Here is a 15,325-nt window from a genome sequence, read left to right on the forward strand (position 1 = left end):
CCGCTGAACGGCAGATTAGACGCAGATTCTGCCGCTATTATGAATTCAAATACATCCTCCCGTGATTGAAGGGAACCATTACAATAAGACACGGGCGGCTGCAGATAATGGCACAAGGTATGCACAGCCTTCAGCCGCCGTGACAGGATATTGAACGGAGGTGAAAAGTTAACAAAACTATCAAATAGCCAAGACCGTGCTTCCTCGGATGTCACCGGGCCGAGAAATAAAATAATACAAGAAAAAAATATGCGGGCTTCTGTGACAAAAAGCCACAGCCTCCGAGGCTCAATCTGGCTTTCATTTGAACTGCAACTGCTGCTAAATAGCAGAAGCAGTCCCCGCTATTTTAAATAACACTTCAGATTCATTCAGTTCTAATACATGCCGAGCTTGTCAGATGCAACGTAGTGCGGGTGTAGTATAAGATGAAAAGGGTCTCCTGTTATAAACTAATTTCACATGTATGTCCATATTCACTTTATCCTGTGTTTTCACTTGAAACCAAATGTCGAAATTAAAAGGGTGGCCTTGCAGTGACGGTCTATTCTCTCCGCAGCAGACACAGAGGGGCAGCAGCAGCAGCAGCAGCAGCTAATCATCTCAACAGACTCCCTGGCTTGCATTGTTCCTCAGTGGCATCATTTTGCCCAGCAATTGTCAAAGTTAGGCTAGCATGTTGTAGCCCGGGCTTCTTAGGGAAAAACCTGGTGAGCACAACAATAACAGATGAGATGAGAGGAAACCAGGAAAGCTTCCCCTTCTGCTTCAGTCTGGAGGTAACAGAGGAAGTGGCCGCAGTGCATTTGTGGAAATATCCTGATGTGAGTTACTAAAATATGGCATTTAAGAGAAGGTGTCTATCTTTTAACAAAAAAATGTTCCTCACAAGAGCAGTAAGAAAAGCTCTGTGTTGTTGCAGAGCATGTTTATGCTAATGTGTGTGTGTGTGTGTGTGTGTGTGTAGGCTATGTGCGCACGCCTCATGGAGTCGTTCTGCGGGGAGAAATGATAGTCGCATTAACCCTTCAACTCTTATTTCATGGCTGCCTCGTTAAGAAGCTTGTGGATTTAATTACCGGCGGTGGAGGCTGGGAAGGTACAAGGCCCCGTGTCGCCGTGTAATTGGAGGCATTTCTCTCTACACCCAACTTAACATTTTCCACCCATCTCTAATTGTCGAGTACAATTCACACTCATTAATAAGGCGAATTATGTAATTTTCAAAACAGGACTTGGGTGTGGATGATGGGGGGTGTGTGTTGAGCAATAGACTGATAATTCCTGCGGACTTGGAGCCACATTCAGTACAAATACACTACATGGCCCATGCTGCTGCATATAGGGAAAGCTATAATTAAAACCACATCAATTTTAAAAGGCTTCTTTTGTGCATACATAGCATTAATGTTGGCGGAACTCTTAAGTGGCCATACATACTATATTTTAGCTTGTGAAGTCAATTTCAAAATAGCTATCTTTCAGGCTGTGTACACACACACACACACACACACACACACACACACAAATGCCAGCTAGTCTGCACTGCATTTTAAGCTGTCAAATCACATCACAGAAACAATATGGATATCGACTCATATACTGTATGACCCTGTTTGAGAAGTTGAAGGATCATTTTGCATGATTTGATGCAAAATGTAACTTGCACCTAAACATTCACACCTTAAGACCACCCCTTCTCTCCATACTGATAAATATTTGGCATTGTCTCCACAATGTAAGGCTATACTAAAATGTTTTTAAAATGATTCAAAATGTGCTTTGATTGTAGCTTTCAAGATTAATGCTGCATTAATGTGTGATTTTTAAAAAAGTGCAGAATATCAAGACGGACTGCAACATTTTTCTTTTTTCACTCATATGTTTTGTTTTCTTGTGGTGGCTCACCTTTGCTGGTTTCAGAGATTCTGGTGTATTTGATAGCTAACAACAGTAGTAACTTTTTACAACAAATGAAAAAATTAACTGGTATTAGAAGTTATTATAAATGAGAGGGTTAGAGGAATTTTGGAGTACACAGAATGCTGTGCAAAAAGGACTAGACTGCTACAAATGTTTGACCTTTCTATGAAGAGGCTCTGAATATAAATTGGTTTGACTATTGTAATAGGCTGGATGTCTTCTCTGTGACTACTGTATGGCTGTCGTCTTCATTAATTAACTCCACCCCTTCTGTCCTTATCAGTTCTCTTTTTATTCACTTCTCTGTTCCATCTCCTGCCTGCCTCTCCATACACGCCAGGTATCGGAGCACCGTGGCTTTTTTAGTTTGCTCACACAGTCATATCTTCTCTCTCTCTTGTTTTAATCACCAGTCAATAAACCCAGATGACTGTGTGAATGGCAACATTTAATGGGCCACACTTCATTTGCTCTTTTAAAATTGGCTTGCGTTAAAGGCAAACAACAACGACAGGCCCCGCCTGGAATAGAGAAATCACACAGGGTGACAGTCGTGGCGAGGCGAGGGCCGAATACTGCTGCAAATGAAGTCCTCAGCCACAAGACTCCATTAAAACGTCGCAATGTGATACCAATCTGCAACTTTATTATTGCTGGGGCCCACTTCCCCCACACCAGCACTGCCGCCACCACTGTAGCCGCCGCAGTACTCCATTCTGCATTATCAGAAAACACTGTCATTAAAAAGCATTTGACCTTTTTGTAGCGAGAATCGAGAAATTACCTTTCCTGTTTGTTTCTCACCCCCCTTCCTTCCCACCTTGTTCGGCGAATAAATCACTTCACGGCAAATTGTAATGCAACTCCTCCTTTGCTCTGAGTGGCGTTAGGTTCGCTCTGCTCCGACAGTGCCTGAGGAGATACCGCCGTAATTAAATGTTACATCTGCCAATTGTTTCACAGGCACAATGAGGAGGGAGGGGACGGCTGGAGAGCAGAGGAAGAGAGGACGGGGGTAGGAAGCGGTGGAGGAGACAAGTGGAGGTGAGACAATGCTCCAGGGTGGACTGTGGACTGAAGATTGCAGAAGCCAGCCAAGGAAAAGGGAGAAAGAGAAGGGAGTAGACAGGTAATAGGAGCAGAGGAGAGGAGAGGAGAGGAGAGGAAAGGAGAGGAGAGATTGGAGCAAAGACAGACAGAAAAAGCTCTTGGCCTCACATTGAGCATCTCAGTGTCATCGTCCTAGTCTGTATTGATCTGATGTGTGTGTGTATGAGTGTGTACGTATTCTTGTGCGAGTATGTGTGAGCGAGACAGACAGATGAAGTGTTAGAAGTGTAACAGCGTATCCTAACACTTTGAAATCCTCTGCTCAGACAGCAGCTATCTCAGATATCTTGGCCTCGCTGCCTTTCACTGACACCTGGAACCAATCGCCTTGCATAGTGGAAAACAACCAAAGTGCCTGTGGCTTGTATGTGTGTGTCTGTGTGTGTGATAATGAATACTTATTGTCTCATGATGCATCTCATCATACACCTCAGCATCCACTGACACACACATTTAGGCCATATACCCACACCCACCACACATACATACACATCCAATGACACAGACGCACACTAATGTAGCACACACACACACACAGCTCCTCTCCACGTCGACAGAGCAAGCCTTTGTTTACCCCCAGTGAAATGAAAACTGTGATGGGAGTTGCTCTAGTTGTTACATATCACCCTGTGAGCAATTAGCAAACTGCACAGGGGGTGGAGGAAAAACATACACCACCCGACATGAAGTGATGATCTATGTGTCTGATTTCTGGAAAGTGCAAGTGTGTGTATCTCTGTTGTTGTACGCATGTTTGTGTGAGTATTTTACCTTCATTTTTTTATTAGATTATTTGTTGCCTCTGCCTTTTTAGACAAAAACAGTGGAGTGTCAGAGGAGAAGTAAATAAACGGAGAGCATGATCTGCCTTTGAAAGACACATTTTCTCACTTACATCAGTCCAACAAAAAAACAACAGTTTTTTTCTTTGTCCTGGTTTGAAGATATCTGTATCTGAGATTTCTGCTGCCACTGCAATACAATGGATGTGTAGGCTATAAAATGTCCTTTGTGGTGCTCACAGCATTGAGAAATAGCATCTAAAACTTCAACATCTCTCAACAGAATCAGTGTCACTGTTCATAGGAGCTATTTATTAGAGTGACTCCAGTGAAAACAGTTCACAGTGAGGTCTGTGGATTATCCAGAATAATGAGGACACTGATTCTGAGAAGATTTGATGAGTTTTTAAACATGATTTTTAAATGTAATACAATTCCATTCCCCTCTGTTTTATTGGAGTGGAGTTAGAAAGCTCAAAGCCTGGGTAAATAAAAGCAAAATTATCTCTATGGCTAGATACGGCAGGATGAACGTGAGAAAATATGTTTTTGTGGAGCGGTTTATCGATCATTTTTGTTCACTATATATATATTTTTTTAAACATTTTAGGTCATTTGAGTGACTGGTACATGTCACCAATATTCAGTAACTTCAGTAAATACTTACAGTACATGAAGTAATATGTAAGAACTATATTGTACTGTATCCCCAGGCGCTGTTACATTAAGCCGTGCCACCGTAGCAAATCAACAAGGGGATGAGGAATGGATAAATGGAGGGGTTATGTGGAATAAACCCTGTCTTATGTGCTGGAGGGTAGAGATGCATTTCCATAACAGCGATAAATTGGATTTAACGGCAAATCATAGACAACAATGGTTGAGGACGCTAAGGGCTGTTGTCTGTCCCACCCTACAGCGAGGATCTACGAAGACCTCCGTGGGTGTTTGTGTGCCTTGGTGCCTAAACGGTCTCGTCTCGGTTAACGTATGAAATCGCTCTGACCGTAAGCACCTTCTCTTTCCAGCCGTGACCTGTTATCCGTTTAGTTGAGGAGAGTCAGGGGAGTCCTTGATTCTGCCCGCAGGCAGATGCCAACACAGACTCAATCCGAAGAGGAGCTCCTACCTGTTACACCTGCAACTCAGGCCTACAGGTGCCATGAAGATAGAGAGATGGGTCTTGGGGGAGTCAGCGGGACATGATCCAAACCAATTTGCTAGTTTTGTAACGTAGTTGTGAGGCTCCAAACAAAGTTAACATAATTTCACCTGAAAAGAGTTGTGAACTACATCATAAACTATTTGCATAGTTAGTCAGTTTCTTCCCACATAGGAAATACCCAAAGACATAAAAGAAACACAAATGTCCTTTATAATTCTATCATGCAAACTATCTTGAATGTATTTTTCTTATTTCTTTTCTGTACTAATTCTAGTTAACAAAGAAAATGTTCTGCAACTTGTGAAGTTTGAAGCATTTAGCTTAAAAAACAGGCACAAATTAGCCAAATTGTAGCAAAAGGAGTCAGAACACTTAGTTTGAACAGGATAGACCTAATTTTAAAAAGCACAGAACACAGAGGATGATGACACAAACACACTCACACTCACACTCACACACACAAATACGCACACCTCCCACTGACGGTGATAACAAACAGTGATTAGCATGTGAAAAACAACACAGACGGGGTGTAAGCAAGCAGATGCCTGTTCCCCTATTAGCCATGTTGATTAGCCTACTGTCTTAATATCTTTGTTTTGGTGGTTGTGTTTCTCTCTCGCTCTTTCCCGCTCTCTCTCTCTCTCTCCCCCTCGACGACACACCCAAGGCCACCCTGTAAAATCCTAACTCATCCTAAAGCCAATTCCTGCCTCTTTTACCCAGAAAACAAATACACAATCAAACAACACTAAGCCAATTTCCTCCCTTGCCGAAGCTTATTCACAGACACACTCACACACACACACACCTCCTCTAATTTCCTGGGGCCGTGGTACTGGCAGGGAGTGTGTTGTAGCGCCAACAGAGCTCTGTGTTTGGGGTAATTGCTCTCGCTGCGTTAGTATGGAAATCTGCAAATGTGTGACAGGGCCAGATAGCTTCCTCCAATGTTGTTCTGATCCTGCCTCTAGGCCTGCAGCCAAACTATTTTATCTCTTAATGCATTAGAGTGATCTTCCAATTAGCCCACGCTCATAATACTCCCCCATTCCTGGTGGCTGCCTGCTCTGGGCTGCAGAGAGACGGGGAGGGAAGTGGCGCGTATGTAAGTGTGTGTGCAAGTGTGTGTGTCCAAGTAAATGTGTGTGTTCTGTGGCTTGATGGGATGGGGCGGCGGAGGAGGTGGAGGTGGAGGTGGGCGGGGTTGGCGACCAGCAAAAGTGAAGTGGAGAGGATGCGGCGTAAGTGTGTACGTGCATGCAGGCGTACAAGAGGGGTGGGTGGGTAGTGGGTGGTGGTGTGGCGATAGTTCTGCTTGAGAGGTGAAATGAGGTGCTTATTGTGCGCGGCGTGGGGGTTGCGCCGTTAGTCCGGGGCTCCTGTTGTAAAGTTTACTGATAAGGGGAACCCGGCCCTTGAGCATCCATTCTCCTCGGTGTATTAGCGCTCCCTTATCAGGGGCCCAGATAAAAACCGGCATGCCATTTGCCTTCGGTGGAATTAAGCCCTCCTCCTCCTCCTCCTCCACCTCTTCCTTTTCCACCCTCCTCCCCTCTCCTTCCCTTGTCTGCCTTGGCTAACCGGGCGGGCTGCGATTAACCTCGACACTGTCCAATATCCTCTGCAGACTCCCGCCCGCAGATTAGCCGCTATTAGTTATGACCAACTAAATTAACCACCGCCGCTTCCCTGAGAAAGAGAGAAGGAGGGAGTGGGAGATGGAGGGAGAGAGGTGGATGGAGGGAGATGGAATGAGCATGAGGAGGTCCATTTAGAAAGAGCAGGGGGAGACTGATGGAAAGAGGGTGAGAAGTGAGTGAGGGAGAAAGAGAGATGGATAGCAAGAGAGGCCAAGTGCTCTGAGCGGTGTGTGTGTGTGTGTGTAGCCTGCACTCTGAAGTGGCTCATTCTGTATCACACACTCTGAGTTGTACGTATTGCAAGCCATACACACACTCCGGTTGCGCTGATATCCTAACACTTAGATGATATTTGCACATGAACAATGGCAGTGCCAGGAAATATTTTGAAATCAGAAAGAGTGTTTGAAAAATACATAATTATTTTTTATCATTCAGTTACAAAAGCAAATGCAAATTTCTCCTTTAAATGTTAGTGTAGACTCTCTCTCTCTCTCTCTCTCTCTCTCACACACACACACAATGGCTAAAACATTGCTCATCGGCATAGTAATTTTGTGCATACTATGCAATTTCATTTATTTACTTAATGTCATTTCACTTGACTCAATCTCAAATTATAGAAAATCTAACCATTGTCTCAGTGGACTGAGCCAATCATCACTATAACTTTGCCTTTGAGTAAAGCGCTTTCCTTTTTAGCAGTGTCAGTGCTGCTGAATAGACCGTCAAGTGAAAATAAACACAATTTTCTAACACTGCTAACTGTCACAAACACTCTCTGGATGACAGCATCTCTTTGGTTTATGAACCACAGGGTGTATAGCAGGAAACATTCTCACATTAATGACATTTCGGGGTTTGATTTTATTAATTGCATGCAGCACCTTGTTGAAAAACATCAGGAGAATTCAAACAATAGACTCAATGAGTGAAAACAACACACACAGAGGCACACAGATATTGATATATGATATTGTATTTCTAAATGTTTTTTCTTAAAGCACCTTAAGGCAAGTTTTAATTATTAAAATAATAGAATTTAAAAAATGACAAAAATACATTACTTTTATATATGGAGTTTTCATAACGATTTGAAAAGCGCAGAATAGTAATTTCCAGTAATTATTTGTACAAAGAATGATGTGCATTTTGCATTATAAATGTGGCAATTTTGGCAATTAAAACATTTATATGTATATATATGTTATAAATTATATTATGAAATTATATGTATAATTATATATTATAAAAATTAGCTGCCAAATTTTGTAATTTCTTTCTGTTTGTTTTGCTCTGTGTTTCTGTTGATCCTCAGACCAGCCTGCTTACTCTTGACAGAGGGTCACAAGGAACAATGTGACTGGCACAATACAGAGGGCCTTGCCTTGGTGTGTGTGTTTCTGTTGACTTGGGAGATGGACATGGTGGCTGGGAGCCATGGAGCACACACACTGCCTTTCTGTTTGCATGAGTTGACCTCTCATACACACACATCCCAAAGACACACACTCACAGTGTCACACCACACCCTGCTAAGCCTGCGCTAACGGTATTAAGCCATCACATCTGGGCTGTATTGACAGGAGATGCGACGGGGCAAAGCACAGCCACCTGCACGCGGCTGCTGCAGCCTCCGTACCCAGGGCGATCATCTCTCTTCTCCCTGTATTTGTCCCCCCCCCCCCGACCAGTTTTTCTCCCAACGTTCCATGTTCAGATATGATATTGGTATTCATACGGCCCGGAAAAGATACAGACAACTTTCACAGATCCAAAAATCAATACGCAGCAGGCTTATTCATTCAAGGAGCTAACTGCAGTATTAATTAAAAATCAACCCAATGTTTGCTTTTCACATGAAGGGTTCAACTGTGACCATTTTACTTTTGGATTTTTATATTGTCATTTTATTTCTTTTCGGAGGGAAGATTGACCACACATAAATTAAAGGTCAAAATTACGTTTTTGTTTTTTTATATGTGAAAAATAGCAGGTGAGTCAGATTCAGAAAAAAAAAGATCTTTAGGCTGTCTTCACTTAACACAACTTAAATGATACATTTTTACCAAATAAGCAAATATTTCTTCTTCTATTAATTGTATTAAATGATCCAAGACAGTTACAATAAGTGAAAAGACATTTAAAAATCCAAATATATTCCTGGTTGTTCCTGAATAATTAAACAATAATTCTGTTCTTTTGGTACAAAAGGCTATGGACAATTATGTGCCCCTATATTGCCACTGTGTGAAATACTTGTGTCACTTTGAAATGTAGCCCATCAACAATCCAACCTAAGCTGCAGTGAAGACCTGTTATAAACAAACATGTCACTCTCGTATTACAGAAAAACCAGGACAACACGTGAAAGTGCTGTACACATGCCCTCCTTGTATTTGATGTCGGTGGTACAGTGGTGTGTCTGGTTCACAAGATTGCTCGGTGACAGTATGCCTTCCCAAACCAGTCTTCTCTTTTCCTTTTGTACTTGGCTGTCACTCAGAAGCCTCGAGTATTGGATAACACCATTGAAAACGGTCGCTGTAATTTTAATGGGGAACCAGTGGGCTTCAAAGGACAAGAGAACATGGCACGGTTGTTGCCCTCCACCATGTAAAACGACAACAGGAGAGTAAAGCTGGTAGCCCCCACTCCCTCTCCCACTGCCACCCTTGTCCACAATGGAAAAACCTGTTTATCTCTGCGTACAATTAAGAGTGTGAAATTCGAACATGCCGAATTAACTAAGAAACCCTGCTTTTGTTACAAAGGAAACAAAGCCTCAGGAGAGAAGAGAGAGAGAGAGAGAGAGAGCGGGAAAGAGCAGGGGCATAGGAAAAAAGGATTTTTCAGTCATGAGAGAGAAAGACAGCATGGCTCACTGATATCCAGAATAATCACATTTCCCTCAAATAAATCAGACTGGTTGGTATGTGGTGCCAACACAGACGTATACATACTGTAATAAAGCTACGGACACAAACACATGCACAGGTTTAAAACCATCCACAGGAGAGTGCTACATTTTCTATGACTTTGCACACTGACTTTTTATTTTCACCATCCTGTTCAAAAACACACCTACACACACAGAGACAGACAAACACACACACAACACCCTGAAGCTATATGACAGCGTGCCAACCCCACCCTGTGCGCTTGTTCATTCACCCACTGTTTTGGCCCGCTAACAGGCCCCTGGCATCGAGAGCCAGCCAGACCACCCTGACCGCCCTCCTCACACCATCCCTCCGTCTTCTCCTTTCCCTTGAGCCGGCAATCCAACCAGTCAGGCTCAATGTGGCTTTACTTACTGCCATAGCGACACCTCACATTGCCCCACTTCCACCTTAAGAGAATGAGTAATCAACAAACGGTGAGCCATTTGCAGACTGTCAGTCAAATCCATGACTCCGCTACGCTATCAGTCCTCTGCCCGTCACCAAGCCCTCCTTTCCTTCCTTCCTCTCCTCTAATACCAATTTAAATCGTTCAACGTGCCTTTCCTCCCGCTGCCATTATTCAAAAAGATCATAATAGTTTTCCCTGTGCCCAAAGCACAAAAATCAATTATTTCCCCACAAAGACTTGAAAGTACTTAGCGCAGGCCTGCGAGGGGAAAAGCTGTGGGTTATATCAAATTGAAACTGCACTCATTACACAGGCACACAATTAGTTACCTCTGGTCTGCCTGCCGCTCTTTAATTTCCGAAACGGCATATCTGTATTATAACAGAAACAAGCATGCAAATGCTATTGTTGGGGATTTAGAGAAATCAATAGGACGGCTGGCGAGAGGCGTTTGGTGGCGCTGTCACTCAAAATCTGCTGCCGGCGACTGATAAAGGTCTGAATTCAAATTAGCGCCAAAGCCGGCCAGTGACATCAGAAGTGACATCCGAAATAAAAGGGACGGCTTCATGATATATGTAATTATTCTCCTCGCATTTGCGCTACATTTTTTTCTTCACTCTCCCTCCTCTTTCCTCCCCTCCCTCATTCTCTCTTTTTCCTCATTGTGTGTACTTGTGTAACTGTGTTTTGCATAAAGGGATTAGGAGTGCCTTAATGAGAAACTGTAATTGTTTTTTCAGCCTCGCTCTATGGATATGTTCACATGTGTGTGTGTCTGTGGATATTTGTGCGAGAGAGACAGACTGAAAATATGTCTTGAATGAATGTGACTTGTTTAATGCAAAATGAATACAGTATTGAAATAATATGTTTTTTTCTCTTCCATATCAGAGGACTATTGGTGTGAAAGCTAGGAAGGTCTGGGAGAAAACTATGTTATGAAATACATTTCCGCACAATAATGAGCCAAGAGCTGATACTGAACAATGGAAACATAACCAGCCTTGGCTTCAGTTTTTCTCAGATACCAAATTGTTGACATCTTTTCATTTTCAGTGTTACCAAACTTTTCTGTTTTGCAGAAATCCTGATAAGGTATAATAGCTACCCACACAACTTGAGCAAATACATGAATGTACTGTAGCAACATGTTCAACAATGGATATTACACACTGGGAGCCATTTATCAGGGTTTTTCCATTATAGTCAATGTTGATGAGCTAAAATGTTGAACTGAAGTCTCTTTAAAGTACAAACTGAATTTCAAATGTTGTAAAAACTATAATTGGTGGTTGAAATATTTTGCACAAATTCCATTTAAAGGATTCATCTATTAATCAACATACAGTAATTTAGTATACTATAGGCCTAAATATATATTTAAGCATATATTTAGTAAATATGGCTTTATTTGGCCAGGTTTAAAGGTAATATGGAATTAAATTGTCTAAAAACAATTAGACCTTGTATATTTTCTTGAGTTGTATACTCACATTAGCCCAAATGTTTACGACAAAGTTCAAACCCAGAGAAATCTGCAATTTTATTTAGGTAATAGTGTGTTTAATTTGGTTTCCTGTCAATGGCCTCATATCCCCTATACCCCTCTAGTTGTAATAACTTCTGGGGAAACACTGGAAACTCAGATACACAGAGAGTGAATAAGGAAGCTGCCGAACGTGACTCAGCGCAACGTCAGATAGATTTTCATCAGCAATGGGTTTCTGACAGTGAAGACTCCCATGATCCCACATAACTTCACAACATCATCATGTTTTTTGTCATTGCTTTGATGTGAGAGAGACTCCTAATGGCAGCATTGACATATGCATTTAATTAAGAAAAATATTACCTTCAGATAAGTGTTGGTACTTTTCATATGCGTGCCAGGAGTTACAAAATTTGAAATGAAGCGGTAACATTTTTCAACAGCTTGCCTCATTTATACCTACTTATTTAAGAAATCTTCTTCATTTCCCACAATGCCTTTTAGCAAACCATTCAGAGAACAACAGCGTTGCAAGTATTCACACTTGAGGGAGGTTGAGAGTGGAGAGAAAATAATGCTTTAATGTGATGTTTGTTCAACAAGGGCATAATTTTCATTTCAACTTTGGAGGAGACATCCACTGGGAACTCTTCGAGCCATTACAATTATAATCTTTAACAACTGGAGAGTGGGGTTCTTAATGGAATACTGTTTGTGTGAATAATACACTGCGTATTGACTGACCCAAACCGCGTATTGACAAAAGGTCATGTTAACTGTAATTTTAATTGGTCATTAATTAATATTTTTTGTCATTGATGATTTCTTTAAGTCATATGAATACTATATTTTCTATAAATGTTTAATTGTATAAATGTTATTATGCAATAAATCAGATATTGAAATTAAGAAAATAAATCCAAATTCAGTAGATGAATTCTGACTGCACCAGATTTTGTTGTTACACAGAACCATCTGGGAAGTCGTTGTGGAAAAAGTGTAAAAAAAGTGGATGAACTATCTGTCTATCATTGTCTATCATTGGCGAACTTCAACTAATCAGATCAACAAACCATATAAAGTAGTCAAACTCCCAGTCGGGAGAAGAGCGACAACAAATTTCTCCATCGAGAAAAACCTTCATTGCCGTCCTTTATCTATCTATTTTTATATATATTTTTATATTATATTATTCTAAGTGTCTATTCTGATTGTTTAACACATGGACTCTATAATGACCACAAAAATGTCTACAATGGAACGGCCTACTTCTTACTAACAATCTCACGATGCATTTTGTGGAATTTTGTGCAACGCTACACCTGTCAGTGATGAATATTAAAAAGTGTCATAATCTCAATTTACTGCTCACTAAAGAGTAAACTATTGAGTGTTTATTGTTTAGGGAGTTGTGAATGAGTGAACAAGGGAGTGATTTTGGACAGAGTTATTTATCAGTCATGACCCCTCGTAATTCATGCTGTGGGTAAGCCTTTTACGACAAACACAAACAAATGTACTGTAGCTACAGTCTACATTGCTCCATTTAGTTATCCAGGTTAATGTACTTTAAATATTACGTGGCTATCATCTGTGAAATTTTCTTCAAGTAAAACTTCCACTTAATTACATTGGTACACAGTTGGGGGAGTAATGGGAAAAAACATTTGAGTGAATCCCTGAGTTGTTTTTTACCCTGTCATACTTTCGAGGGTGAGATTGTCATGGGCACTTGATAATGTTCATTGAAGGGGAAAAATCATTTAAATTAAATGACTCACTTACTGTGTCATATTTAGTGGTTGACCGATATTTAGTAAGCAATGGACAGATGACTGATATATAATGCTAATATCAAAACAAAGAAAAGTCATGTATAATTCCATTATTCCATGCACATTGCAATCTAATATATATGGATATCTTAGCTATGTTGTTTTAGATGGAATTTTTATTAATTAATGAAACAGAAAAATACATTTGGTTATGCAGTAGATTTCAGAATGTCACTGGTATTCAAGGGAGTGCAGGGTACATTATGTCAGAAGTGATGTCAATCAACTGCGTTATTATAACATTATGTATATATAATGCTAGCCAGTAAAGCTTTTAGATTAGATTTGCTGTCATTCAGGATGGGAGAAAAGTATTAACATTTAGAAAAGACAATGGTGACTGAGGACATTTAGGCAAACATTTACATTTGGTTGATACAAATATCTTATCTGCTCCAAGAGTCTGTGGAGGCACCTCAGCCATGTCACTGATTATGTCGGCTAACTTGTCTCCATTGTGAATGTGACCCCCAATCCAGCAGTGGAAGGCCCTACTTTGCATATATGTTCTTGAATTAAGGGTTAAAGCAGATGTTTTAGGCTATGAGGGTTTTGTGACCTGTCAAGCAATTAACATCATGTTCATACCTTCCAACCCTTCACTACGGTATTTCTGCATTCCAGTTCCTCTCCCCTCTGCCCTTCCACCCCTCTTTCCATACTGTGATGCTCACTTTGGAAGAGCAGGGCGATCAGCCATATTTCTGCCTTGTCCCGGAAACAAAGCCCTCTGCTCTGGGCTGGGCCAGAATGAAGTGGGGCAAAGTATGTAGGGGAGGGGAGAATGTGCCCTTTGTTGCCCCCCTGCCCCATTCTCTCTATCTCTCCATATCCTGCCCCCCCCCCCCCAGACTTCCCGACCCGGCGTAGGTTCTCCAACCTGAACGGAATGGCGAAGCGAGGCGAGGGAGGGGCTGTGTTGCATGTCAGCAGACTCGGCTTACAGACGTTTTCCGAGGCGCGGGCAAGAGTGCGGTGGGGCGGAGTGAGGCCGTGGCAAGCCGGCCACGCGCAGGGGAGAGGAATGCGACGTGGCTGTACGCGGGAAATCAGGCAGGACGGGAACCAGAGAGAGCGATGATACGGAGGATAGGGAGAGAGCACGAACGGGGACTAGGAGGAGAGCCCGACCTGACGAGCGACTGTTGGGGCGACAGGAAGGGGGACAGAGGAACACAAGGGTTGACCTAGAAGACAGACCGTCACAGTGCATGGTTAGCACGATGCCGCGCCCGCGCAGAGAGCGCCCGCCACTCGCTTCTTTCTTGCGTTTCTCTACGCTTTCTATCTCCTTCGTCTCTCGCTGCTTCCTCAAGCTCAGGGTTCATTACAAGGTTACTGCCCCGGGCGCACCTCTGTGAAGATCGCCGAAACCACAGGACGACTACGAGCAAGCACACATCACACACACAACCACCTAACACTACACACCCACACAGCAAAAAGTGCAGAGATGTCAGACACTACGAGCAGAGTGCACAGCAGCCAGCGACATACTCACAACCCTCAGGTGGGCTACCATTTTGAGCTCATTCTCAGCATATGTGATTGGCTCAGTCAAGTGTCGAGAATAAAAAGCAAACAATACTCGACGGCGACGCAATCACGATTACCACCACGGACCGCGCTGGGGATTGACTATATCATTCCACCACAGATCGGCTCAACGAGACGTGAGCCGCACTGCATTTGCCATAGGTCGCCAGCTAATCATGTGGACCACACCTGCAAGCCGACGCAGCACGGCCACCGCGCTTCTTGCCATGCCTGGCCCCATTCACCACAAGTGAGGCTGGGCCTGGTCTATGCATGCATCGTTGTAGGCAAGATAGCTGCTAAAGAGAGGAATGGTGTAGTGTGTGGTCTCGGGTGGTCAAGGTTGCATGTGCTGTGGTGTCAGTCATGCTGCTGCCATCAGAGCATACCATCGGTTGCACTCACTACAAAGGCCACTGTGTAGGTTTACGTTTGCCTCATATGTACTGTGTATTGATGCGTCTCATATCCGGCGTCATTGTCCC

This window comes from Morone saxatilis, unplaced genomic scaffold, assembly GCF_004916995.1.
Source record: "Morone saxatilis isolate NCDOM2014 unplaced genomic scaffold, NCSU_SB_2.0 Contig19, whole genome shotgun sequence".
Taxonomy (NCBI): Eukaryota; Metazoa; Chordata; class Actinopteri; family Moronidae; genus Morone; species Morone saxatilis.